Raw genomic sequence first — 6,899 nt, 5'->3', positions numbered from 1 at the left:
GGGGCTCTGAACGAGAACCTGAGCTCCTCAGGGGCTGGCTTCATATCTGATGATGCTAATGCCCATCCCGACCCGTGTGTGCTTCTTCCTCTCACCGTCAATAAGCGATTCTCAGACACCAGCTGGGTGTACTACAATTCGACTCAATTCTGACGCTCTCTACCTGGTGTAGATGGTGTCAGATCCCACACGGTAAGGGCTCAGTCCCACAGGACTGCCCCCCACTTCAGATGCCTGTCGCAAACCCAGGCTGTCACCTGTGCCTCTGACCAACTAGCTATAGATCAGAGGTTCCAGTGACCCCGTCCTTGGGTTTGATCAATTTGCTAGAGCCTCTCACAGAATTCAGAGAAAAACATCTCATGTACTAGATCACCGATTCATTATACAAGGAACTGTCAGATGGAAGAAACACGTAGGGCAAGGTATGGGGAAAGGGTGAGGAGGTCCCGTGCCCTCTCTGAGGATACCACTCTCCCCAAATTCCCATGTGTTCACCAACCAGGAAGCTCTCCAAACTCTGTCCTTTTGGTTTTGTTTTTTTAATTTGAGAGAGAGAGAGAGAGAGAGAGAGAGAGAGAGACAGCACCGGTGGGGGAGGGACAGAGAGAGAGGGAGACACAGAATCCGTAGCAGGCTCCAGGCTCCGAGCTGTCAGCACAGAGCCCGATGTGGGCCTTGAATTCATGAACCATGAGACCATGACCTGAGCTGAAGTCAGACGCTCAACCGACTGAGCCACCCAGGAGCCCCTCTAGCAATGTTTTTGGAAAGTCCTTGGTTTGAGCAAAATTTACAAGAGTAAGTAATTTAACTGCAACCTTCCTTCCGGTGCACTTCCTTCATACGGAATGGGGCTGGCTGCGGGTAATTTGGGGACCTGGCAGGTAGGATGCTGAGATAGGGAGACGTGAGTTTGGGTTGGGTGGAATTCCTTTCTGTGGTCACAGACCCTCCGCGGGGACCGATGATGCGGTGACCCTCTGCGAACCTGGCCCACAAAGGGCCACCTGCCACCCCACCTGCCCCAAACCACAGCTTGAGGCCAGCATCAACCTGCTGCGGCATGGAGGACCGTGTCACTCGATGGGGCGAGGAGGCTTCGTGGACTAAGTTTTCAAACATAATTAGGAAAACATTCGTTGTAGAAAACTGCAAAATACAGGGGAAGGGGGAAATCGCATTAAAAGAAAATCCTCAGGGGCGCCTGGGTGGCGCAGTCGGTTAAGCGTCCGACTTCAGCCAGGTCACGATCTCGCGGTCCGTGAGTTCGAGCCCCGCATCGGGCTCTGGGCTGATGGCTCAGAGCCTGGAGCCTGTTTCCGATTCTGTGTCTCCCTCTCTCTCTGCCCCTCCCCCGTTCATGTTCTGTCTCTCTCTGTCCCAAGAATAAATAAACGTTGAAAAAAAACATTAAAAAAAAAAAAAAAAGAAAGAAAATCCTCATCATCTCCCCCATTTGGTCGTGTGCCCTTCTAACACTTATTTAAGTGTATGCTCGTTTTAAACAATAAAATTGGGACCCTGCCGATTTTGTGGTTTAATATACTGGTTTTATGTGAGAGGCCTCGTGGGCATTTCCCTCGATCGGTTCAAGATCCTTCAGTAAATACGTCTAGTGGTTGCCCAGTGGTCCATCCTACACCACGCAGCGTAGCTTCTCAACCTGGGCTAGCCTCGACCCATGACTTACCTCTTCCAATTTAGGCTTATCATAAATAGCACTACGGTGTCCTTGTCCATCCATCCCTGCAGCCTCGTTCATTATTCCCTTAAGATAGATTCCTGGAAGGAAAATCACAGACAGGGCACTGTTATGGCTTTGGGGTTTCATTGTCTAAATTGCTTTCAGAAAAGTTTCCCCGTTTCCCTCCCCCTCCCCCCCCCACCGGGATGCTGGGAGGCTGCCCACACCGCTAGTCTTCTCAGTCCAGAGTTGCGTGTTAGCTTCTTAAATATCGCCAATTTGATACGCGAAGAGTGCCAACTCTCAGTGCCTAAATGGCCGTGACTTTGATCACGAACAGTGTTAAACGCTTTTCACGTGTTTTGGTTTGCGTGTTTATTTCATGTCCTTTGTGCTTCTACAGAATATGTATCTTAAATCGTGATTTGTTTCGGGGGGCCACCTGGGTGGCTTAGTTGACTGAGCATCTGACACTTGATTTGGGCTCAGGTCATGATCCCAGGGTCATGGGATCAAGCCCCGCGTCGGACTCTGTGCTGAGTGTGGAGCCTGCTTGGGATTCTCTGTTTCTCTCTCTCTCTCTCTCTCTCTGTCTCTCTCTCTCTGCCTCTCTCCCCCACTCATGCACTCTCTCTCTCTAAAATAAAACAATGTTGGGGCGCCTGGGTGGCGCAGTCGGTTAAGCGTCGGACTTCAGCCAGGTCATGATCTCGCTGTCTGTGAGTTCGAGCCCTGCGTCGGGCTCTGGGCTGATGGCTCAGAGCCTGGAGCCTGTTTCCGATTCTGTGTCTCCCTCTCTCTCTGCCCCTCCCCCGTTCATGCTCTGTCTCTCTCTGTCCCAAAAATAAATAAACGTTGAAAAAAAAAATTAAAATAAAACAATGTGTATAATTATGATTTGTTTGTACATGTCCGTTGCCTGCTTTCCTATTGGGATTTTTTAAGGTCAGTTTTTTTTCTGTTTTCTTTAGTCATGACTATACTAACCATTTCTCTGTCTGACCGCGGGGAGTATTTTCCCTGTCAATTGTTTGCAAATGAACTGAGGGCTGGGCGCCACCACTGCTAACATTTCCATCTTCGTGGTGGATGGACGGCCTCTTTGTCCTCACTGAACAGATCTATCCGGGGCACCGATATCTTTTTTTCAACCGGGGTTTGAAGGGCAGTAGGAGAAAAGCTGACCCGTGACGGGCGCTTCAGTCCGCCAAAATCTCTACTAGTTCAAGCGCAGGACTGATTCACCAACATGGCCCTTCTTTCCAAGGCGGTCAGCCGTGCATGCTTTCTCCAAGATCTCCTCCTCACGGCCGCCCCGGGGACCTCACTCAAGGCTCCCCTGCTGACGACCCGATGGGGGGCTCCTGCGAGAGGAAAAGCCAGCCTCCTTGGCGGGACTCAGACAGCCTTTCCTGATCTGGCCCCTGCCTGCCTCTCTGGCCTCATCTTCCCCTAGCCCCCGCTCAGCCTAAGTGCCCCGGTGCCGTGCTGCTTATGGGTGGAAAGACCTTCCGCCTTAGAATATCAAACTGTCCAACTTCCAGAACTGATTCTGGGCAACTGCCGCTTCCAGCAGCCCCCTCCCCCTGCACCGCAGCACACAACCCCACCACCCTTGCCACACTCATCACAGGGGATCTAGGAGCTTGCTCAGCTGTCTGTGTCGGCCCATACTCTGTGACCTCTGCTGGCTCTTCTCTCCTTAGTGCCCACTCAACATTTAGCAGGTGCGCCCCACATATTCCCGGGACGAAGAGGGAGAGGGAGAAGGCGGGGGGCGGGGCACCCAGCGTGGGTGCAAAGCACCCAGCGTGGGTCCTGCTGGGGGCTGGGGCAGGGGCAGCGTGTGCCGGGCTGGCCTGCATTTCTCGGCAGTGCTTTATGGGGGACCCGCAGGGCTGGCCCAGCCCCCAAGGCTGCATCTCCTGTCCGCACCCGGACTCCTGCCTGCCGGCTGTGCATGGTTCCCGTGGGTCCCCTGGCCTCCTTGCCTGCCCAGGTGGTTGCTCTGGGCCGAGTGCTGGAGGTACAGGGGAGGCTCCATGAAACAAAGCAGGGTGAGGGTCCTTCCCCATCCTGCCCTGGGTTCCGATGCTCTCCTGAGTCATCTTTCCTTCAGGCCACAGGTCCCCCTAGGGCCTCTTTATACCAAGATCTGACCTTATTGGCTAATTACGGTAGCCATCCCATGAAGCAGATCGATTCTGGGGAGTCAGGAGGCCAAAACTTGGGGGCACAGAAGGAGCACACCATCGCACACGGCAGCGGCACAAGCCCATGGGCCATTTCAACCTCGGCTCTGCCATGAGTGACCGTGTTTCTCGTCCCTACAGCAGCTGCTCACCGGCATCCGTCTGCACCGGAGTCGTCTGGGGCCTTTACTGAACTGTGGGTGCCGGGGGTTCCTCCCCTAGATTCTGGCTGTAGGGGAGCCCAGCTGCTTCCAGGGACTCTGATGCAGACGGCCTGAGGACCACACATGGGGAGACACCGCCTTCCCTCCGTGGAACAGGCCGGCGGCCTCGCATCACCAGGGACCTGGTTATAAGCCAGAATCTCTGACCATCTCAGATCTACTGAATTCGAATCGGCATCTTGGTTAAAAACAAATGCTTATTTATTTATTCAATTTTTTTTTTTTAAGAGAGAGAGAATCAGAGTGCAAGTGGGGGAGGAGCAGAGAGAGAGAGGGAGACACAGAATCGGAAGCAGGCTCCAGGCTCCGAGCTGTCCGCACAGAGCCCGACGCGGGGCTCGAACCCACGGACCGCGAGATCATGACCTGAGCTGAAGTCAGCCGCTTAACCGACCGAGCCACCCAGGCGCCCCGGAAAGTGTTTATTTTTGAGAGAGAGCAGGCAAGCAGGGGAGGGGCAGAGAGAGGGGAACAGAGGATCCAAGTCAGGCGTACAAATGTGTTTATTTCCAGAGAATTCTCAGTTGAGGAGACGGGGTATATTCTGTCTGCCAGAGACAAGGATTCCTGACTCACGCGGGCGAGGAAGGAACAGGTACGGTCTCTGGAATATCGAACACTTTTCCTCAAGCGCGAGCTCGTTCAAAGACCAAAGGCCGTGGCTCTGTAATGGGTGATATTCTCACGTGGCATAAAAAAGAAAACACAGGCTGGGGCGCCTGGGTGGTTCAGTCCGTTAAGCGTCCGACTTCGGCTCAGGTCATGATCCCCACGGTTTGTGAGTTCGAGCCCCGCGTCGGGCTCTGTGCTGACGGCTCAGAGCCTGGAGCCTGTTTCGGATTCTGTGTCTCCCTCTCTCTCTACACCCCCCCCCCCACCCCGTGCTCTCTCTCTCTCTCTCTCTCAAAAATAAATAAACATTAAAAAAATTAAACAAAAAAAAGATTCACTGACCAAGTCTAATCCCACCTCCCCGCAGCCCTCCCCTAACCTGAGAACTGAGGTTTCTGATAAGGATTGGGAAACAGAGGAAGAAACAGTAGGAGTACATGCTCCAGGGGGAACCCCACTGAGGCTGTGTCTGTGGCCTTAAGGGTCGATCTGACAGGTGGCCCAACAGACCTCTGGCTCTACAATTTTGGGAGGCTCAGTCTACGGGCGACCTGGGCCATATTTGTAGCCGGACCTATGAGGTCACTCCCATCGCATCTAAAACGCGCCAGATTAGGACGGGTCTGTTGGGGAGCAGGACCTGGAAACACGCTTCACCCCACTCTCGTCTGTGCCCTGAAAACATTACCCGTAAGCGAGCTGGGAGTCAGGGAAGTGTTTCATGGCGTCCTGGGGATCAGCGGGTTCCTCCCGGGCAGCCACGTGGCCAGGGATAGGGAAGGGTGTGGTAGACGAGGGCCAAGACGACCAGGGATTTGTGGCCTGTGTTTCCCCTTCTCATAAAATAATAGGGTACGTTCTTTTCCTGTAGGAAAACTCAGAGCAAGTTTTTTTGCAAATGAACTCCAGGAGAATAGCTACGCCTTCCGCTTAGGATGATGCGCGAGAAATTGGCCCCCCGCCCACCCACCCACCCACCAGTCTGCATCTAACAGGAATACTAACCATCCTTTTTCTTCACCACAAAAGCGCAGTGCCCCCAGATGCAATGACATCATAACTTCCGGGAAGCATCTTTCTTGTTCGGGCTTGAAAATGTGCTTTTCTCCTTTCGTTAGATTTTCTGCGAGGAATTCTGACCTGCACAAGAGACAGATGCGGCAGCAACAAAGCAGGGGGGAGAAGGCGGGGGTGGACGGGGGGGGGGGGGCTCCTATCACCTCGCTGCCTCCTGGTGGAACAGATGAGACACTACCCTTCCCCCCCCCCCCGCCCCATTCAGCGACATGTGTGCCCCACCCCCCACCCGGTGCATTAAAGGAGGGTCCAGACCAGAGGGCTCAGAGAGCCCCAACTCACCCCGGGCCAGATGCCAAGCCCCTGAGTGAGATGAACCAGGATCCGTTTCCCCAGGGAGAGGCAGGCAGGGGGCTGGGTTTGTGTTTGTGGGATCGCGATGCTCCCTTACTCTTCATTTCCTGACCTGTTCCGCCGCCCCATCTGTACATGTGTGGTGCTGGCACACGGAGGGCCCAGCTCTGGCCGCCGGCTGCAGCGCCCCAGGATTCAGGCCGGAGGCCCCAGTGGTGCCCAGGGCGCTGGCTGGTGGGTAGGGCGGCTGTGCCTCTGCTCTTGCCTCCTGGCCCGCTGGACACCACCTTGGGGACAGGGACCAGGGACGGTGCTGCAGGGAAGGGGCCAGGGAGGGACCAGGAGCCAGGCTCGCCGGGGAGTGGGGGTGGGGGGGGGGTGATCCCCGTTGGCAAAGGAGGCTGAGGGTAGTGGCTGTCTCTCTGGGTGATGCTCTCTCTGGTGGGGCTGCTCTGTCCCTTCAGATCCCACCAGGGTCCTGCCTCTGGTCTGGCAGGCTCTCCCCTCCCCCCACCCCACCCCATCAAGGGAGCCTCACCCCATCCCTCACTCCACCCCATTCCCTCTGCTGGGACATGAAGGCGGGAGGTGGTATGACCGGCAGTTAGCACCCTGTCCCCTGGCAGGGGAGAGGCCAGGGCACCTCTGAGACCGCCTCCCCCGGTGTGTCAGGGCCAGGCTGATCCCCAGCGCCCCGGGGCCTGACTTCAGCCCTTCCGTCCCACTCAAGAGAGGTCACTGGCATCCAAGTCATTATCCCTAGTAGAGGGATAATCCTGCCTCCATACACTCCATCATTTATGACTTGGGAGT

General features: G+C 55.2%; 1 long non-coding RNA gene across 2 annotated transcripts; it reads right to left on the bottom strand.

Annotated features, from left to right (window-relative positions):
- Positions 1 to 686: 686 nt before the first annotated feature.
- Positions 687 to 6,589, bottom strand: LOC123577485. 2 transcript variants are annotated; one of them, XR_006701870.1, is made up of 6 exons: positions 6,075 to 6,589; positions 5,721 to 5,855; positions 5,404 to 5,580; positions 4,032 to 4,225; positions 1,694 to 1,785; positions 687 to 1,152 (listed from the first exon to the last, which is right to left on the bottom strand). It is a non-coding gene; the product is annotated as an uncharacterized LOC123577485 (long non-coding RNA). The 2 variants fall into 2 exon arrangements; XR_006701871.1 differs by lacking the exon at positions 4,032 to 4,225.
- Between the last annotated feature and the right edge of the window lie 310 nt (positions 6,590 to 6,899).

Source organism: Leopardus geoffroyi, chromosome D2, assembly GCF_018350155.1.
Source record: "Leopardus geoffroyi isolate Oge1 chromosome D2, O.geoffroyi_Oge1_pat1.0, whole genome shotgun sequence".
NCBI classification, from domain to species: Eukaryota; Metazoa; Chordata; class Mammalia; order Carnivora; family Felidae; genus Leopardus; species Leopardus geoffroyi.
The sequence above is the reverse complement of the archived record's forward strand: the minus strand, read 5'-3'. Positions and strand labels throughout refer to the sequence as shown.